The 21,695-nt window shown below is 42.3% G+C and overlaps 1 protein-coding gene across 2 annotated transcripts in view; it reads right to left on the bottom strand.

The window, feature by feature from the left end:
• Nucleotides 1-19,779, bottom strand: part of GREB1L (GREB1 like retinoic acid receptor coactivator) — a 144,280-nt gene extending 124,501 nt beyond the window's left edge. For both annotated transcript variants that reach the window (XM_075023100.1, XM_075023099.1), the window contains exon 1: nt 19,613-19,779. The gene's annotated coding sequence lies outside the window, so the exon portion shown is untranslated. The remainder of the gene's footprint in view (nt 1-19,612) is intronic.
• Nucleotides 19,780-21,695: the final 1,916 nt, after the last annotated feature.

The following is a 21,695-nucleotide window of genomic DNA, read 5'->3' as shown; positions in this document are numbered from 1 at the left end:
ACTTCAAACAAAGGTACTGGAAGAAAAATAAAAAGCCAACATAACCACCCAGGACATTTCTGTAACCCCACAGTTTATTCACAGGCTTTACGGGGTATGTTAATTCAACACCAAACACTAAAAAGAATTTAGCTGCTTATTTAAGTAGCACTATATTTCCATTTTACTCATGGAGGGGAAGGAGCAAATAAAGAAGATAAAGAATTGAGATCCATGCCCCCACCAAGGTCTGTTGGGAAGCTTGTGGCCAAGACAGAACAGAACAAAGATCTCCCAACTGCTGGCTTTAGCTGGCTTAATTCCAGGTCCATCCCCTTGCTCTTTGCTGCTATCTGAAAAAAAGCTGCAGGCAAAACCACTGGAAAAATGAGCAAGAAACTCAGCCATGTGGATTATGTTAGACCCAGCCCCTAGAACACCTAAATGCTCCTTGAACTTTACACATAGAGCTTTATGCCCACAGTTTCCTCCCCCCAAGTACAAACCAGGCCTGTTCAGAAAGCTAGTGAAAGTCAGCTACTCTACTCACCCACAAATTCTGCAGTCAACCATAAATTACAAATACACACCAGTACAGCCACCAAAACATCTGCCTACTAATCAAAACTTAAGTTTTCTCTAAATGGCTGATCAACTTTCTAGATACAATGATAAAGCATAGGGGTGTTGGAGAGTGAGAAAAAAGGAGGGGAAGAAAAGGAACCTATTTTTGCTCAGTGAGAGAAAAAAAAGGTAGAAATAATGGCCTTCTTGGTCATGTGATGACAAAAATCTTTGCATCAAAGAGCCTGAAAGGTAACAGTAGTTCAGAGACGCTCGTCTTACCTTGCCTTACATTCGCTCAGTTCTTTTGCAACCGATAAGGTACTTCTTTTCCATTCACAGAAATTGCCATTCCAGGACACCATTCATACATGTATGAGCTACTGCCTCCATTTATTTTCAGTCTGCTGTAGTCATTTACACACATATATAAAGCAGTACCATACAGTGGCAACACAATAGTCCAGATCTCTTATTTTACCCTATGCTATACGAATGTCTGGATCATGTTAAACATCATCAATAAACACTGAAGTTACACCCTCAAAGCACTGCTCATAGGGCAAAACAGCAGTGTATCTCTAGGCATCTGCAACTTCCAAGTTAAATCAAAAAGATTATCTAGGTTAAATTCAGTTAGTGATTATGCATGGAAGAATACTTCTTGCACGATCCATTCACACATTTTGTAGATTATATATAGAAAGGAGTTGCTATTCCCCACTCCTGAGTGCAATCAGGTGTCCAGAAACAGGCTTATCTCTACAATGGTAAGCACATCCACAACAGCAATGAGCCAGCAGATTATAAAAGAGCACATTTTATCCAGCCATATGCAGAAGGAAGGCCATTTCAGGTTTTGAGACATTATAGTTTAGGCCTCAGAAGTCCAATTTTCAGGTCAATCAGTTCCTCCTTTTTTTAGTTACTCAGTTCTCTGACACAATAAGGAAAAATAGACACAATCACAAACTATTTTTTAGGAGAACAGGATGTCAGAGGAAACCACAAGTTTAGAGAACTCAAAAAAAGCTTCCTAAAAATACTTATTTAAATGAATTTCTTTAGCACACAAACCATTTGCAGAATCATGTTATTAAAACCAGGTATGAGTTTGCATAAATAACCAGAAATTTTTTTTTTTTCCAAGCTTCCCTCTAATCTGTCACATCTTGCTTCATACTTTTAGACTGGTTTCGCACACGGTTTCTGCCTGGCCTGGCGTAGCCTTGACTGCTGCCCTGAGCAGAGTCAGCTTGCTTGCCATGGCTTGGCCAGCCCTTGAAAAGGTGCCTCCAGCAAGGAAGAAGGCAGATTCTCTCCCAGCAGTACCTACACCCTGAATGACTCTGTGAAGAAACAGAAACACAACTGAAGTTAACATAAATCAGACGATTTCATCTAACCACCATGAAACTTCTCCATGGATCTCACTCCCTCACCATAAGAGATGAAAAAACAGCTAAAGCTGCAGTTACAAGCAGTCCCAGAATTTCAATTTCCTACAGAGACTGCTGCTAACTACTAAGCAGTCCTACCACCCACAGCTATCACCCAAGAGGCATGTTAGATGACCAGAAGACTACAGGGCAGAACTGATCATCATGACTGCTCTCCTGGAACACACTTTCAGAGAACTGAAAATAAATCTGCCAGAAGTGGTCTAAGTGGAGCAGCTCAGTCAGTAGCCAAGCCAATGCAAAGATTAGAGGATAAGCACAGTCCAGTACGCCCAAGGCCTGGAGCTCTTCTAAAGGCAAGCGTTTACCTTGCAAATAGCTTCTAACACAGAAAAGGGCTGTGATGGACTATGAAGTAGTTGGTCATACATATGAGGTTTTTTTCTTTTCAAAGTTAACCTTCAATTTAGTGGCTTCAGAAAGCCATTTGTTGGAAACAAAAGGCTCCCTAAAAACCTTTGTTTTGTTGCTTTCTCTCTGGAAAGCCTGTCAGTGCTACTGATGGCCATAGCTTCCTAGGAGAAGGGAAGCTTAGCACTTTCACCTTCAATGCATGTGGTTTTGGAGTTGGGGGTGTGGGCTGGGGAGGAAAGGACAGCATCATTCTTCTCCTTACAGCAGGAAGTCATTGCTACAGTGTCCAAACTCTCTCCCACAAACCACAAGCAGGTCTTTTTATCACAGGATAGAGAGATGTCTCAAACTCATATTAAGAACAGCACTGCTATCAGTTCCGTAAATGGAGGCTGAGTCGGAGCTGCAACAGGAGCATTGTAACAATGACATATGTGAGGAGCGTACGTGAACTCACCCAGTATGGAAAAGCAGCTGATCATGACCCTACCTTTGTGCTCCCCCTCCCAAAACAAAACCCCTGCAGAATACCCTGACATTGAATAGCATTGCTCATACTCTGGTTGACTGCATTCAGGAGAAGGCAAAACAATACACATAAATAATTCCATCCTTGCAACAGCAACACAAGAAGGTGAACCCAAGCAGATACCAGTCTCCCACCTACTTCCCTTTCTAGAATTACTGCCCTCACATGTGTAAGGTAGGCCACAGGCACTGTGCCTTCTGACTGGCAAATCTGTAGCTGCTTTTATCTGGTAACAAAGGACACATCAGACCTGTTTTAACAGGAGAAGCACAGTACAACCCGACCCGACCAAGCACAAGGTAAGTGCAGGCCTGTATTCTACCTGCTCTGTCATCAGCACAGACCATGGTCTCAACTGCTCACCCCAGATGCTGGGAGAACTGGACTTTTTGTCAGTTCCCTACAATTTGAGCTATACAGCTTAGTAACACTCTTTTAAAGGAACAGTGAAAATCTGGGGCAGAACCACCACTTGTCAGTTTCTCTATGCCAGACACAAAACTGTGTTCCAAATATCTAGAACAGAGTTTTCAAGCCTGAAATAAAATTCCCAAGTTCTTTTTTTTTTCTTCCCCCTCACAGAAACTCAGTTCTGCAGAAGAAAAAAAATGTAATCAGTTCTCAAATCACTTCTCAAACCAGGTCAGTACAGTTCCTTCACTGCCAAGTTTAAACTCCCTGGCCCCCAAACATCAACTTAGTTGGCACTAGTTCTATAAATGTGTTTTTAATCTCAGTGTCATTTCAAGACAGATTGAGAACACCTGAAAGGCATGCTGGTGGTACCTATCGCTTTCTACCAAAAGAAGGGCAAAAAGCAGCACATATGCATGTTCAATTAATTTTACAGAAGTGATGTCTGTATAGCAGTTCAGTGTACAAAATTTCTAAACTAATCCCAAAGTAAGATTTCTCTACCTAACAGAGGATGCATGTTTAAAAACACCTCAGAGTATATTTGGCATTAATGGTTAAAAAAAAAAAATATTAAAAAAAGATTCTACTCGGTACTGATCACTTCCACCCCTATGTGTTCCACTGCACAAGCCAAGCTTGGCGTTTTACTCAGTGGTAAACTGGATCAAGGAATTGATCCACCTAAAAAGTAATCTGGAAAAAGAAGTTGTTTTTCAAGTGGATCAGTTCCTCTGCCAGATCCCAGTGTACACCCAACAAACAGCAGCAAAATAGGGGGAAAGGCTGAGGGTGGGGTGAGGAAATAGGCAACCAACAAGGAGGATGCAAGGGCTAATCGACCAGCAAGCCACAGTGCTCACACAGGCTCATTCATATGGTTTGATATGAACCTTCTTTATTTATTAAGCCAAATCACAGATTTTTAATTACCACATGCAACTTTGAAAAGAAAGGAAATCGCACAAGTATGCCTGACCCTACATCCACTATATCAATGTTTAGTAGGCACCTTGCCACCAACTTCAAAAAGAGCTAAATCCAACATACATTCAGGACCATGTCGAAAAGCTGCAGACAACAGCTCGTCTACCTGTGGAAAGCAATCTGGAGAGCATGTGGGAAAAACAGAAGAGAAAGGGAAATGAACTTTTCTAACACCTTCCACTCTGTTAAGTGACCTTTGGGAATTACCTCCAAATTTCATTTACTGAGTGATAAGTAGGCTGAACTCAAATAAGCGAAGACCTGTAAGATACCAAGGCATTTATATTGAAGCTCTTTCCTTCTTGCCCCCCCCCCCTGTAATGCAGCACCATGGAAATACTCCAGGAAAGAGTTTCACTGACTGAAGGAAATAACAGTGACTATCATTGTCCTGTTGCATTGAGGGACTTCACTCTCTCACTCTCTCTTTGCAGATAGTACCTGTCTCCTCTAGACACACATGCCTTACTTTTTCTTCAGCAGATACCTGGAACTATGAACCTCTTCTCTGAATGCTGAAATTCAGGGCAGGGAAGGAAATAGCATTGGTATGCTTAACAAATAATGGCAGCTACAAAAGACACGCACATATTTGCACGTGCATGCACCTTGCATCCTGCATGCATAAAACTGAAGGAAAAATACAGGCTTCTGCAATATAAATAAAGCAGATGACTTACATATAATCTAATTGGAGTTCAAATCTATCCAGCACCCTACTACTAAGCAAGCATCGCGAAGTACTCTAACAGAGAATGACTTTCTGACAATTAAGCAAGAACAATAGCAAATATTGCATTTGCAATTAAGAATCTGGGTTTTGTTTTCACAGAAACAGTGGGGATTTCTTCAATAGTGACTTCAATTAACTTCTGCTCCCCCCCACTGCCAAAAGGCTTAATGGGCCCTAAACCATGGCTGTTTTTTCTCAATGATTTCAGACTAAAAAAGGGCATTATTACATCCTCTAAAAAATGTTTCAATTACATTTATTACACTTGCCTACTGTACTTATGGGCATTCCCCAAGAGGAAAAGAAAACAAAACAAAACCACAACACAGATAAACAAACTCCAGCAAAACCAGTTAATGGCCTCGGAAGAACCAAAACCCCTTAAACGTTAAAAAAAAATAAAAATTAATAGGTCTGTTTTGTGGTTGCCACAAGCCAACCTGCTGATTCAGGGCAATGTCACCAACAGTATTCTTATCTGCAAAGGGTAACAATCAATTGTTTGACAGAAACAAAGGAGAGCTCAACAGGAAATCAACCAGCTCGGGACAGATGGTCACTGAATCAAGTTTCACCCCTCCCCTCTCCAAAAATAGGCTTAAGAGGCATTTTCTGTTACCAAGCAACAGCCCAAAGGAAGGCATAAATCTTTTCCTACGTGTTATTCCCCTCCTCCCCGACACACATACATTTCAATCGACTAGGGAGGTATGTTTGTGGGTTTATTTTCTAAATAACAGGTACAAGGGTTTATTCCATGCAATGACAATGTGTTTCTGCATGCCCCCTAGACACTTTTCCCTTTTTTCACACAAGAAGGTGGCTAACTGTAATAATGCTGTGAGAGCTACCATGAAGGTGGGTTACAAGCAGGGGTCCAATGCTAGTTAGTAACCCCTCCATGTTCGGCCAAGGTTCACTGGAGACCTGAGAAATGACTCCCTGGAGGAGGAGAATTCCTGACAACTGTTTTATATAAAACTGACATGACCCTGATCACACCATGACAGAAGAGGTGACCCTTTTTTAAAAGTCATCATAAAACCCTGTACCTGCTTTAACCCATAAAAATCCCTAAAAATTTAATCCCCCCAAAGCACCATGCTATATTTAATGTAACATACAGACCAGCAGACTTTCAAATAATTTGACTTTTAAGAGCATTAATTTTCTAGTACATCGACCACCCTGCGTGAGAATCAGCCATTCACGGTATGGGATAAGTAGGAAAAGATATTCAACATTTACTTTTCTGCTGGGCCAGCGGATGAAAGAAGGCGGGGGGGTGGTGGGGGGTGGAGGGGAGAGGGACCCGATGTGGCTGTTTGTGGAGAGGAGGGAGGAGGGGGAGGGGAGCAGAGAACCAGGGGGTAAAGGACAGTGGCTCTGAAATTCAGATTAGCATCCAGAGAACAAACCGGTTTGTTTGACCCTCCCTATCATACAAACTGCTAACAGGCTGGCAGGCCGCAAAGAGAGATGTAGTTAAATTTAGTCATACAAAGAGTAATCTGCACTAAAATAAATTTTTTTTAAAAAAGTTTACAATTAGGACCCTCACAAAAATTAAATGGGGAAGAAAAAGTCTCACTTTGGCAACAAACTGGGTAATCATCCTTTAAAAGCGCAAAGCCTGGATTACCACTGACACATACTTAGACTACTAAAACATATGGCCCAAAAAAAAAGAAAAAAAAAGAGGGGGAGTATGGGGGGGAGGGGAAAGATTGTGACAGCATGTGGCCTGCAAACGCTTTATTTACTCCCTCCTCAACTACCACTTGCTTTAGCCAGCTGAAGACCTTCTGTGAGACACAGTATAGCCTATTTTCACTGGGTATTTCATATACTCCTTTAATACCAACACAGATACTGGTTAGCACCACTGCGGTGGGTAAACAGAGCCCCGGCCGCAGGCTGCTTTGCAGATGAAGGGCCTTGGACTTCCGAATCCATTTCACCACAAAGCCATCTCAGTGGAGACACTGCCCCAGCCCTCTGCACACGGCAACCAGATCTCACAGGGAAACCAGCAACTGAGACGTTTAAATTCAATTAATTAAAATTAATTGAAATTAAATAGAAGGTTTGAACACAAAAGCCAAATTAATAACTGTTTGTATGCATGCCAAGAACACAATTTGGTCTACTATGTCTAAAGCTTACTGACAGAAGCATGAAGCTCAGCAGCCCAAAGTCCTGACAGGAGACTTGAACTAAGGGCCCTCTAGGTTCAGCCATAGAAGACTGTAACGGCTAATCATTACTGCAATATAGTGCTTAAAAAACTCCCAGGAGAACCACCATCTTTGTTTTGGACATAGGAAAACCAAGGTGCAGAGAAGCTATGTGTCTTCTCTCAGTGGCAGCATTCCAAAGTAAAACCAGATCTTCTGCAGACCCAAGTCCACACTGTAATACCACCCTGAGCATTCAAGTGAAAGCAAGTTGTTATTTATGTAAATCCATGGCCAACATCAACATTTTTACAGCTGTTTTTCCTTGCTTCTTCACAGATTAGTGAGAGCCATGTAGCTGAAATCCAATTCTTGACTGAAACTTTTGCCTCTGATCAGGCAAGCAACGATAGTTAACCCAGAGTTATTCAGGAAGTGATATACCCATTTTTCTAACGCATTCAGAATTTGGCTAAATAAGACATGAAAAAACTACAATTTTTCTCTAATGAATGTTAGTAATTTGGCTATAGCATGTTAAATGAATTATGGACTGCGATGGTTTTGGTTTTTTTGAACATCAGTGTAAATGGTGTGAAATATACCATGGCAACAGAAGCCCCATAGTTTTTGCATGCCAGTACATAATTCATCATATGGGAAAAAAACCCTGCATTGTAGTTTTGCATAAGCATTTATCATAGTTTTAGAAGAGGCCTCTTCTCTTACATTCACAAATATATGTCCTTCACACCGCTCTGCCATGGTAAGAGAGAGATAACCACATAAGAGGGGAAAAAAGGTTGTTTCCTTTTCCCCTCTTAAGTATGCCATAGTGCTTTTCTTCAGTGACCAAAGAAATTTCCCTATTTCTTGGCCAAGGTGGAATCACCAGACACATTGCACATTTTTTGCTCAAAATGTAGAAGGACACAAGTTTACCTCAAATCTCCCTCAATAATTCCATGATTCTATGAAGTGAGGTCTGAAGAGCCTGCTTTCCAGTATCTTTTTCTTAAAAAAAAAATCACAACAGATTTTCTTTGGATTCTCTAGCTCTCAAACTGCTAGTTTAGAACTCTAGGTCTTCTAACTCAATCTATTATTATACTAAGTTTAACTTGGGTCTTTACCTTGAACTAGGCCATTTTCCAGCCAAAAAAAAAGTATATCTGTAAATGATCCAAAGAAATCTCCATCTTTTTTTGCCATGGAACATAATAGCAATTGGCCGTGTTCAGAACACAAGAACATTCCTCAGGTACCTCTGACCTGCTCTGGTCATTCCCAAAACAAAGAAAATCACAATCTGAATATTATCCTTCATATGGCTATATGGCAACATTGCATTTAACTGTTTACTTGCAAGTTTGACATCAACCCATTTCAAAAGAGGCTATTTCTCTTAAACTCTTTTCTCCTTACGTATTCATAGTCTGGGGATATTTTTCCTGGCACATAAGACTATGGTCACCAGTGTATTCTCTTATCTCTGCATGCTGGCTGAAAGAAGCACAGTTTATGTGATTTATTCCAGATCAGAAAGGCACTGTGACAACACACAGAATAGACCTCATTTTCAACAAGCATTTTTTAATGAGAAATTTATCAGTCCCTCCCAGCATGAACTGCACTTAAGAACAGGGAGGACAGAATTGTTTTAATGAATTCATCTTGAGGCCAGCCTCCTTCCAGGCATATGGCCTCAAATACACTCATTTTCTGTCCTCGGGGCAAAGGATTAGTTATGAATCATAAAACAGTTCTGCTCTCTGGCCCTTGTTAACTTGGCAGTCGACTTCTTCCTAAAATTGAGTTTCTCAAAGAACATCCAATCTCTAGTTGCCAATTTCTAGTTGTTCTTTCCACCTTGCTGTGTTTTTTTAATAAAACTTCAACTTCCCAAGGTTTATTCAGTTAATCATTTGGAGCAGGAAAATGTATGTTGTTATCCAGCCTCCATTCCTCTCTCCTTAATTGGACCTAAAAAGCACAACCCCCTTCCTTCCACACTTGGCTGTTTTTCCTGTACATATGGAGTATGTTCAGCTAGAATATGGCAGCTAGAGGGAAACTGCAACCCACATACTGAATCATCACATAAGAATCAATATGTCCAGAACAGTAAAACATATGGACACACATACAACTCAGTTATCAGAAAGATGCATGAGGGCATGTAATTGAGAACAGCAGCTCCCAAACCTCACCAGCTAACAAAATAATAAGTAGAAGTGATTGATTGAAATCACATAAACAAATATCTCCTTTTTCAGGACTAAAATACAACATACATTAAAAGGTTTAAAATTAATAGTACTGGGCTTATTTTAAGTTTCCTTAGAGTAAAATGTTTGATAATGAACATTATTAATCTAGAAAGACTGATTTTAAACAATGCAACAATGTCAATCCATCAGGTATCATTATTACCCTTTGATGCTCAATCTTCCATCCCAGACAGGCCAAACAACCTCTTAGAGTCACTCAAGCTTTGCAGCCTTCCTAGTAACAGATGCCCAGCAATGCCTCAATCACCAGACCATTTCTGGGTTGCCATCCAGTAACATGACAAGACCAGTGAACAGCTGCCAGTAACAGAACTCACTGTGTCTCTCTGTTGATGTGTGTGACTGGATAGGCAATCAGCACGTATTTCTGATGACATACAGAAAGCACATCTAGCACACAGCAGAAAAACGGCCAGAAAGAAGAGGGCGAAAAGCAGGTTACCAAAACAGTTCACACAGCCAGTAGCCTATTCCTTGAGTATGTTTGCAAAGTCCTTGGGCCAGATGAATTGTTTCAGGAAGCTGTATCTTACCAATAGATAATACTGCCTAGTTTATGGTTTTTGTACTACCCCACTTTATAACAAAAAACAGAATCACAGAATAATTTGGGCTGGAATGAACCTCTGAAGGTCAACCAGTCCAACCTCACACTCAAAGCAGGGCCACATTAGAAATCCTGTGAAAATAAAACACTGTTCTGATGTATTTTGGTTCATGGCTGATTTGCATCAATAGTTTTGACTTACTAACCTGTCAGATTTAAATGTGAGATTCTCAGTAATTCTCAGCTAGACTACAATGAAACAAGAACTGAAGGTCTGTTTCTTAAAAATAAAAAGTCAGAGGCACAAAATACAGTTTTTCTCAAAGAAAATAAAATGTTTTATCGATGCAAATACTTTATCTGCTTCCCAATATGCAGTTTTTGCAATTTGGACAAACTACTAATGAACTACAAAGCAAAGATCCGGTCATGTGTCAAGGTTATACATTGAGGTTCATGCTGTACTTGTTTATATACTGAATCAGAATAGGGAACACAAGCTTAAGATATCAGTATCATCAGACATCGGAAGTATCAAAACTATGCAGCATCTGTTGCATTCCTCTCTCTGTTACTGAATTCAAAGTTGAGCCCATTTTCACAGGACAATTCAATTAAAAAGCATCTGGAAGAATACTGTCTTTTACTGAAAGTAAGTCCCAGACCCAATTCTCATTTATTACACTGCTGGGACAGCATCCTTTAAACATGGTGATCAAAAGAAAACCTTTTTTCCCCCCCTTTAAACAGACATCAAAGCAACAACATTAGGATGAATTTTCAACTCTCCTGAACCTACAGGTTATACAGATTTGCCTTTTTCAGTGGGAGGAACTCTGGCAACACACACATGCATCTTCACAAGTTCCACTCAAGCAGTTTATCTGTCTGGCCTTAGCACATAATCAGAAATGGATTTACTACAGTGACAGCAAATGGAGCTGAAAACATACACTGCACTGTGTAAGGGGAGTGCTTAACCCAGATCACAAGCACAGCCTCCCTCTTTCTACACCAAATCCACATCACAACTGGAATCACCTCAAAGCCAAGCTTGACAGAAAGCTAGCCAGCTGTGCTGCAGATTAAAATTGAGCATCCATCTGCACAGCCACCAGGCACAAGGCATCTCTCAATAAAACAACCATGCTGGACAGTCAGCAAGCAAACACTGTTCATTATGATAGCTGAGAGCAGCCAGAAGAATGCTGCCTTTTTTTTTTTTTTTCCTCCCTCAGCCTTTTCTGCCACAAGGTCACATCTGCTGTTCAAAATTTAAGTGGTTTTTTTGGTGGTGGCTTTTGCTTAAGAGCTTCTGAGGCATACTGTTTTGAATAACATTACTAGTGGCACAGACTAAGAACTCCTGGTCTAGTCATACACACATAAAAAGGCAAATGGTGAACACAGTGTTAGAGTTCAGACTAATATAAGCCATCTCAGCCAAACAATCATTAAAGAATCCTATGACCCATTAAGACATTGGACCATTATGATATTAGACCCCAGCATTTCTAATTCATGTCCTTTTCCTTTCATATATATATATATACACACGTACATGCACACACATCCACACTACACTTCCTAGTTTGTCAAGCCTACAGCTTAGAGGACTTCTGGAGGAGGCAACTGACTATGCATTTTCCATGCAGCACCCAAAACACCCTCAGGCACATAGTAAGAAAGAAGGGTATTACTAAGTTAATGCTACAAAACAAAAAAATCTGTATGTTTAGATGTCCTGCTGTTTCACAGGAAAGATTCCATAGCTCTTGACACAAAAGCTTGCAACAGCTAACGTTTTAATCTCAATGGCCTTGAAATCCAACTTGCCTCCCACATCTGCAAAAATCATGATTGCAGACCTGGAGGAAGAAGGCGAAATAACAATCTGGCAGGCAAGTCATCTTCCCCCTCCTTGAGAGGCTTGGAAACTAAGAGATGACTCTCCTAATTAAAAAAAATAAAAAATGGCAAGAGCTAAACTTCAAAGTTTGCTGAAACTGCTGCAATTAGGACTGTGAGGATATGCATATTTTCCACTCTGAACTTCTGCTTTTAGACACCCCATCGGTAGTTCTGTGTGCCTCTATCCAAGGCATTAAAGTCTTCCTGGATGGCTTTGCCCTTTCCCTCCCCTTAGGTGGATTAGCCAAGTGATCAGTACCAGCTCACAGAGAAGCAATTTTGAAGAAAACCTAATTTCTTATTGTTCTCACAGCCAGAATTTTCTCTCTAAAAGATTAAGATTAGAAAGAATAACAACAACAGTGTCTTAACATTTCATCTATACAAATGAATTTTTGAAAGCATTTCTTACAAGACTAGGAAACCACCATGTTCTTAAATATCACATACAACGTAACTGGCAGGAAGCTGTTTCCCTTTTCTTGATGCAGTGAAGGGCATTGTAGCTGTAAAAATCAAGACCTAATTCCCAGTCTTCTCAAAGGAATCACCTAGAATCAAATTCTTAGTGCAACTATGTAAGTGGTTTAAAGAAATTACAAGATTAAGCTGCTTTTATGAAACAGTTGTTCTCAAAGTGGACTGCAAATGGTGAAAGGAAAGGAGACTAAAGCCACGTAAGGCTCTAAAGGGACACAGAATTTGGGGGGCTTCCTGACAAGCTACAGGGAGATGGTCAGTGAGGCAGGAACAAAAGCAGTAAAAGTAGATGGCATGATCTGCTCAATGGCAAGACTGAGATGCAATCATACACTGTAAATCACCATGTTACAACCAACACCTTATCAAGGAGATACTCAGCAAAGACCTAATAGCAACAAAGTATTATTACCAGCATTGGAAGGACACAAGGCTCAGGACAGGGAATGGAGCACTTTGGTCTCTGCAAATCCCAAACTGACAGCCATCAAGACAAGGTTTTGCCACATAGGGTCTTCATCCTGAGACATCTGTAACATGGGTAGGCAGCAGTAACGACTGTGAAACTCTGCTGTGAACGTCCCTATTTCACCAATGACTCCAGTGTAAAGAGGTAGCTGCCTAGATTCCTTACAGCATCAGAAGCAGGTGAACTCAGCTATTGCAACTGCTCTTCCTTACCACTACAAAATCTCTCTGAAGTTGGTACAGTGGAGGAAGCTCCAAAGAGCTAAGCCAAGGACTCTGTGCCACATTTCAGTTTTTAAAAAGTGGTCATTTCCTCTTTACTAGGCAGATTGCGGAGGATCAGGCACACAGCATTTTCCAAACACTCTACTAATTACACTGGACTGATAATACAAGGATGGGACCATACAACTCAAGAGAACACATAGCCTCACTGAGCATTGTCATGAAAATTGCATATGAACCATCTCTATCTTTTAAAAGACATCTGGAATTAACGGGGGGGGGGGGGGGAATTCCACCAAATTAGCATAATTAAATTATCAAACTCCCAGAAAAAGTCTCCTTAGGTTTCCTTACGTCTAGAGACTCAAGAGTCTACAAGAAAGCAAGTTTTGAAGTTGGAGGTAGCATTATAAAAGAAAGGGAGGGGGGAAGCATCTCTCATATGTAGAATGTTAGAGGGAAAACATTCATATGCACACTAATACTTCTTTATGAAGCCAAATTTAAATGCTGTATGATTATAGAGAAAAACAGCAGCCTATACTGTCTTCCAAAGAAGGCTACTGATCGGTCTGAAATTTTGGTGGTATACACTCCATTCAACAGAGAAGTCAGTGCTGCAGAAGAAGATGCAGCAGAATTCAGTACAAAATGACAGAGGTACTAGCAAAATGTTTAATTGCATTTGCCACCCTAAATGCATCAGTTTAAAACAGTTATCCATGTAACTAACCTTAACTTCACACTGTATGTTCCAGAGAAGTCCTATTACTTCTGGTGAGATGCACAGATGAGTCCTCATTTAAAAAAGGAAAAAAAAAACCCCAAACCAAAAGCAAAAAATGAACACTATTAATAGAGTGTGTTTCAGACTGCAGTTACATTCAGTAACTAACTTCTTCACTTGCCTCAAAGTGCTCTGCTCAGATCATGCCAACAGTCTTGAAAAGAGCTAATTATGGACTATGATGGAGGTAGGTGACAGAGAACAGAAGGATCTTTGCACAGCATTTTATAAAACTAGTGACTCCACGCTTGTTCATGGAACCACTATGACAGATGTCTGGTAATCTCTTAAGTAACAGTATCTTAAGTCTGCCCACACTGTTTTGCTGTTCATAGCTCCATCAGTTTGAAAAACTACCTCAAAATAACCTCTCTAAAACCCTACATGGGGAATATTAATTGAAGATTTCTATCAGATCTTGTCATACTGACTCAGGCTGCTCCCTGTCATCTCACTCTTGGTGATTTTATGTCACAACATAGAGTTCTTCCTGTCTTTTATATTTTACAAACATTTTATTAGTTACTGTAGTATAACTGCAATAAAAAAAATAAACATTAAATGCAAATTAATGAAAGCACTTGACAATACATGCTGCAAGATCTTCAGATCAGGTATATGGGGTTTTTTTACTAAACCTCTGAAGTGCCATGGAACTTCAAATGCTAACTCAGTGAGAATTACATTAAATACACTTCAATGAAAGCAGTCATTTCTACAATTCTCTATGGCCTCTCATGTCCCAGAAGAATTTCACAAAAGCTGTGACATTACTATATGACAAAGTAAGACAACAGAAGCCAGTTGACATGGCTTCAGGAGTCACCCAAAACAAAAATAATTACATTTTAGCATCACAGAAACATAGGATCATTTAGGTTGGAAAAGACCTTTAAGATTATCAAATCCAACCATTAACCTAACACTGCCAAGTCCTGCTAAACCATGTCCCTAAGTGCCAGGTCTACACGTCTTTTAAATACCTCCGGGGATGGTGACTCAATCACTTCCCTGGGCAGCCTGTTCCAATGCTTGATAACCCTTTTGGTGAGGAAACTTTTCCTAATATCCAATCTAAACCTCCCCTGCCACAACTTGAGGCCATTTCCTCTTGTCCTATCGCTTGCTACTCGGGAAAAGAGATCAACACCCACATTGCTACAACCTCCTTTCAGGTAGTTGTAGAGAGTTATAAGGTCTCCCCTCAGCCTCCTTTTCTCCAGGCTAAACAAACCCAGTTCCCTCAGCCACTCCTCATTAAGACTTGTGCTCTAGATCCTTCACCAGCTTCATTGCCCTTCTCTGGACACGTTCCAGCACCTCAGTGTCTTTCCTGTAGTGGGAACCCAAAACTGAACACAGTATTTGAGGTGCAGCCTCACCAGTGCTGAATACAGGGGAATGATCACTCCCCTGCTCCTGCTGGCCACGCTATTTCTGATGCAGGCCAGGATGCCGTTGGCCTTCTTGGCCACGTGGGCACACTGCTGGCTCATATTCAGCCGGCTGTCAACCAGCACCCCCAGGTCCTTTTCTGCCAGGCAGCTTTCCAGCCACTCTTCCCCAAGTCTGAAGTGTTGCATGGGGCTGTTGTGACCTGAGTGCAAGACCCAGCCCTTAGCCTTGTTGAATCTCATACAGTTGGCCTCAGCCCATCAATCCACCCTGTCATTTCTATAAGGAGCTCCATACATCTGCTTGATACTTCCAAGCCAACAACAACAGTGAACGAGATTTGGCTGTTCCCATTGTGAATAAACACTGTTCCAAATATCTGTCATCCACAAGTTCCTCCAACAGATATTCTGCATTTTTTCTTTTGGATTATAAAAACATTAATTATTCTATTAAAATATTAAGAGCCTAATGTTACTGGGTAGTTCACCACTATAAGCACCTTCATAGCAGGGGTCCTTGGTTTTGGGCCATCTTCACTACCTATCTGCAAGTTCAAATCCATTAACAGGGGCTATACTGTTATGAGCCTCTGTAATGACTCACTTAAAATTCATTTACTAATTCTCTCCTTATTATAGGAGGATATTTTCAGAGTTCTTAGAAACAAGATGCATTTGGGATATACATTCAAAGACCAATTTTATGTCTTGTATCTCCACACAGAATACAGCATGAAACAAAATGATCAGGTTTGAAATTTTTAAAAAAAGAAACTGAAACTGTATTAGGCAAAAGTGTTTTGAACAAATATTCTTACAAGCAACACTTTTCACAACACTTTAAGGAATGTCATAACAAGACAGGATTTGGGGAAAGTCAATGATTCTTAGAGAAAATGACAACACATTAATTGTAAAAATGTAGTGTTTTATGTCTGCCAGTTACCTGTTTCAGAATATTAGAGATTTCTTAATCACTTACTATATCTAATGACCTGTAGTTCATGGGACTAATTCTCTAAAAGACATCATTGTCAACATGTCAAGGCTTATTACTCCTTCATTTGTCAGTCCTCTCAACAGTCCTCCTTCCCACGATTCTGTTTTAGAAGCAAAGGAAAATGTGTCTTCTGCATTACGTGTGAGAAATGATTATGCAAGAATAGGTAAAACACGTATGTCTCAAAGAGGCTATCCATCTGAGGTATAAAACCAAGAATTTGAAATGTTTTTTACATTTATCATTTCACAATCCTTTTTACAAGACTAAATATGTGATGCCTTAATATCACGTCCAAGCTCCAGGTTTTGTTAATTACATCCTACCTACCTAAATGCCCCCTGTAGTTTCAATTAGACATGGTATTCTTCTTCACTTCCTGTCTTGATTATTGTGCACTGTTGCTAAGCGCTAGTTAACAGTTGCCACATTCACCCAAAGTTGGCTGCACTTCAGTGGTCATTCAAAGAATTAAATACAAAACATATGGTATAGAACCATATAATGCATAATAGCACTTTTAAAAACTACTCTAAAATGCTCTAATATGAAAGATACTACAAAAGGTTACACTGCTCAAAGTAAAATCCTTACAGTTCTATGCCCACTTGAAATTTCCTAGGAACACTGAAAATTATAGAGAAATGCATTCAAACTTTCTCTTTTTTTTTAGCTATCATTAATAAGATTTCCTAGAGTATATTTTACAGTACAGACATTTTTCCAGATTTCCCTTAAAAAATAGTTTCATTCCCTATATTCCATAGCAACTAATTAGAGTTTCCTAAATTACACTACAAAGTTTTTTTCTTCCTTGTATCTGCAAAATACTTTGAACATGACTTGTTGAACCACCAAATATCAATGCCAATAGTTATGTGTTTAAGACGACCTTGGACCAAACATACTTTTTTGCATTCTAGACAAACTTTTCACATAGTCAGATCACCCCTCCTTTCATCTGTGACGTCCTCATGACATCTTAATAAACTTCACATATTTTAATTATCCCAATAAAAGCTCAGTAATCAGGCTGCCTATCCTCAGCTTAAAAACTGCCTTACCAAATAATCATCACTATTTCTGATTCTTACATTATCTACAACCAAACCCAACTAACAAAAATTCCTGGTATGTACATGTTAGTTTTTATAACTAAATTCCTTTTCTGTTAAAAACCTTAGCCAAAAATTTGTTTTGCACAAACACTACCAATAGTAAACAAAAACATACACTGTATTTGTTATCCTATTAACAGATGTGTAGCTAAACCTTCAGGGTTTGGCACCCAACTCTTTAAAGAGGTAGGCACATATTGAACATTATTCATTGACTTTCTGGAGCATTTTGTTGGAAATACTTGAGAATACATGAGAAAAAGTATGCATGTGTTCAAAATCCACAAGTGTTAAAACAAGGAATAAATAAACATTTCTCAACAGCTCTGAGAATCCTCACAAAATGCTTATTCCCTTGCAAAGGAATTTAAAGGTATTTTAAAAAATTAATCCACCAGCTCCATAAGTGCTTTTGTCCTACTCACAAATAAATTCTTCAGGAAAAGGTTTAATATTTTCAAAGAAATTTCTTTTAATCCCAATGGTGCATATGTATTAAGCTTTTCAATCAACAGAAGACCCACCCTTCTTTTTTTTTAGAGGGGATATTCCTTAATAAAAACCAAACTTGAGAGTTCATTACAGTATTTAGAAGTGCAGAAAGCTTTAGCTGTCCTTTCAGAGGTCACATACACAACTATATTCACAACTAAAATATGTACCTACTCACTGCACTCTCAGCTCTAAACAACAGTAATAATTGTAAAAAAAAATAGTTATTCCTAGACAGAAAATAAGACAGCACTTTCTTCTTCAGCAGCCTTTTATTTCAATGTTTTAAAAAGCTCTTTGTAACAAGATATCAATAAAGTATGAAAAATGTGAAATATTATTTCAATAATACTTAAAATATAGCTCAGTGGAAAAGTCGTAAGAGTCACTAATTCAAAGCCAAAAGGAATTCTGTAAAAAAGGTCAGGGTATTTAAAGCAAACATACTAACAAGCAGTAGGCATGGGAAATATTTTTCCACCAGGTAACTTAAAATTCTCCTGTGCTTTAAACCCATCTGACCATTGGTAATTCTTAAATTTCAGAATGCAGGTAAGTATTTGCAGGCTTGGGGCCTAAACAAACAGTAACCCTTGGCCCACCCTCTGGGTTGGCCGAAATCCTACGGTTTAAACAAAGTTTTCACCTTTCAGAGATTTCAGGAGAGCAAGGGGAAGCGCTGGGGAGGGAAGGGCCGAACCCCGGCGGTACCTAACCGCTGCCGAGGGCGGCGGGGCGACCCTGCCTTGGAGAGCCGGCGCTAGATCCATCGCAGCCGGATTTTCCCCCCTCTACCTTTACTTCACAAGAGCACAGAAGACCTGTCGATCGGCCGCCACCACGGTGAAAGAATCACCGAAGGGCCGACTGCGACGGGGCCCGCGACGGCAGCCCGCCCTCGGTGCCCGCCAGCACGACCGTTACTGCCCGTTGGGCTGCCGCGCCTCCAGCGGCCACCGCCGCCCCTCCGCAACAGGGACAGGGGCCACCCGCGCCCCGCCCCGGGAAGGATAGCCGGCGCCCCGTTCTCCCCTCCTCAAAACCAGAAAACTAGCCGACATATGTTCAGAAATGCCCTCCCAACAACACCTCCCCCCCCGCCCCCGGCTGCCCACCGCCGGCGCTCCCCAACCCCGCCCCCCGCCTCAGGCGAAGCCTCCGCCGGGCGCGGAGGGCGAGGCAGCCGAGCCCCCTGCCGGCGGCCGCCCGCATGGCAGCGCCAGGCGGCAGAGCTCGCCGCCCGCCCGCCCGCTCGCTCGCTCTCCAACAGAACCACCTGCACCCCCCCGCGACCACCTCCTCCCCGCTCCTCGGGGCTTTGCTGCTTGCCGCCCGCCCGCCCGCCCACATGGGCTGCTTTGCTCCCGCAGCCGCCCGGCCAGGGCTTTCCCACCCGCCCCTTGCCCCGTCGGCGCGGGGTCATTCCCCCCCCCCGGTCCGAAAGGACGGTAACAAAGGCCTGGAACCCACCCGGGGGAGGGCACCGGCAGCCCGCCAGTGACAACGGCCGCAGCCAGCCGCGGCGCTGGCAGCCCGCGGCACGCCGTCGCCCCCGGTGCTGCGCTCCGCGAGGGGACTGACACCGAGCGCGACCCAGCGAGAGGGGCGCCGCTGCCGCCCCGACCCGCTACCTTTGTGCCCTCCCCAGAAACCGGCGAGAAAGCGAAGTAAAGCCCAGCGCCCCCCGCCGCTCCCTTACCTTGCTGGGCAGAGAGAGAAGAAGTTGAAGCGCTCTCCTTCCACCCCTCCCTCAATTTATTTTTTTTTAATGTAATTTAATTTTTTCAATTTCCCCCCTCCCTCCCCTCACACCGAGCAACTGCGCTTGGCAGTCCCGTACGGTGCCACCGTCTCCCTCCGGGTCTCGGTCTCTCCCTCCGCCGGGAGGAGAGGAGGGGAGGGGAGGGGAGGGGAGGGGAGGGGAGGGGAGGGGAGGGGAGGAGAATGGGGCGGACCCACAGGTGCCGCCCCTCCTGCTCTGACAGCGGGGAGGGAGAGGGGTCGGGGGGGGCGGGCGAGGGGAGCGGGCGGTGGCCGCGGCGGTGCCGCGCTCAGGTGAGGGGGTGTCCACCGGGCGACAGAACGGCGGGGCTGGGAAGGGAGGTGGCCGCGTCGTGGCGGGGACTGAGGTGATGGGTCGGGAACGGGCGCTGGGCTGGACACGGGTTAGTGGAGGAGGCAGGCGGAGGACAGGGAGATCTGGGACGTGGCGGCCGAGGCTCGGGTGAGGAGAGAGCAAGCTGGGGTGCTTCCAGTCTGGGAGTGAAGGGACGAGGTCCTGCACGGAGGGGAGCCAAGGAGGCAGCTGGGAAGCGTCAAAACCCTGTCAGAAATCCGGTGTGGCTCGGCGGCCAGGGGAGGCACTGGGATCGCCTCCTGCACTGACCTTAAGAGGCGGCCCTGCGGTGCGGGCCGGTCGGGGCTCTGGGCAGTTTGAAGTTGGAGTCTTGTTTCAGGGTTCGCTAGCAATGGAGCTAGTGCAAGAGCAGTGAAGTAGAAGCTGAAGGAGTTTACTGTGCTAGGAGGACGCCAGAAATGGACTCGAGAAGGGTGCTGTACACATACTTGTGTCAGAGATTAAACTGAACAGAGCGCAAGGCAAGGTGGGTAGAGATGAGGGAGATGAGGGGATCTGAGTGTGTTGGAGGGGATGGAAACAGAACGATCTGGAACATCTAAAGCTGTAAATGGAGCCCGAGTCTGTGTGGGGAAGCAGCAGGTTTGGATTCTTAGTGTGTGTAAAGACGAAGGTCGGACTTAGCAGGAGCGTGGGAAGGAGACTAGAAATACAGCAGGGTGCTCTGAGGGTGAATATCCATTGAACTGGGGAAAAATTATTTTGCATTTTCTTCCTTTGCCCTTTGATTGATTAAGGTACCATACTAACCATCTCCTCTCTTTTTCACTTTTCTCTTTTCAAAAGGCATATTTCTTAAGAGCTTTTCAGAAAGCCCTTTTCTTCTCTTGAGACTATAGGGCTCAATCTTATGCAGTGTCCTATCTTTCTGCCTCAACAGCTGAGAAAAAAGTGATAGCGACAAAAAAAAGTGGTAGTGTTGTTTGTTTTCTTTGACAGGAACCTGCTGCAGTGTGACATTGAGAAAAAGATGTCCAGTACTTTTCTCACATCCTTTTCTTTTGCATTTGCTGGCTAAAATATTAAGTTCCAGCATCCTAGTGAGTGTTCTCGTTACCACGGATAATGAGACTTTCCATCAAAAAGTGGCAGGAAAAAACCTGTCCCTACCTCTTGGAGAAAGTAGAGATGGCACAGCAGTGGTGTGGCACTGCAGTACTGCTGCTCAGTCCAGAAATGAGAAACGGAGGTCTGTCTAATAGATAACGTAGATGGTTTTGAACATTCAACAAAGTTAGCCTTTTTCTGCATTAATCACACTCCTGTTAGGCACTAAGGAAGTTTTCACTATTAGGTTCTGTTTTGGTTTACTTTAATTGAAGCAATGATTTTTTATGACATGCTGATTGGCACTTCATTTCATTGAATGGGATGCAGAAGTGTAGTAATGACTGTACATATCTGTGTAGATAAGTTAGAGACCAAAGGTTGGGGTGCATCGTTACGCAGTCTTCACAGCGAACCTGCCAGGAAAGAATATTCAAGCCATCTCAGATTATGCAACACATATATACATCACTGCCTTTTATGCATCCATATGAATTTATGTTTCTGGATACACACTTTTTCCCCACCAACTTCTTTGGTAGGAAATACCAAAGGAAGTAGGTTTCCTACCAACTTCTTTGGTGCTTCTTTGTAGTAC

The sequence above is a fragment of the Buteo buteo genome, chromosome 3, assembly GCF_964188355.1.
Source record: "Buteo buteo chromosome 3, bButBut1.hap1.1, whole genome shotgun sequence".
NCBI lineage: Eukaryota > Metazoa > Chordata > Aves > Accipitriformes > Accipitridae > Buteo > Buteo buteo.
Note: the sequence above shows the minus strand (reverse complement) of the source record. Positions and strands in the feature narration are given on the sequence as shown.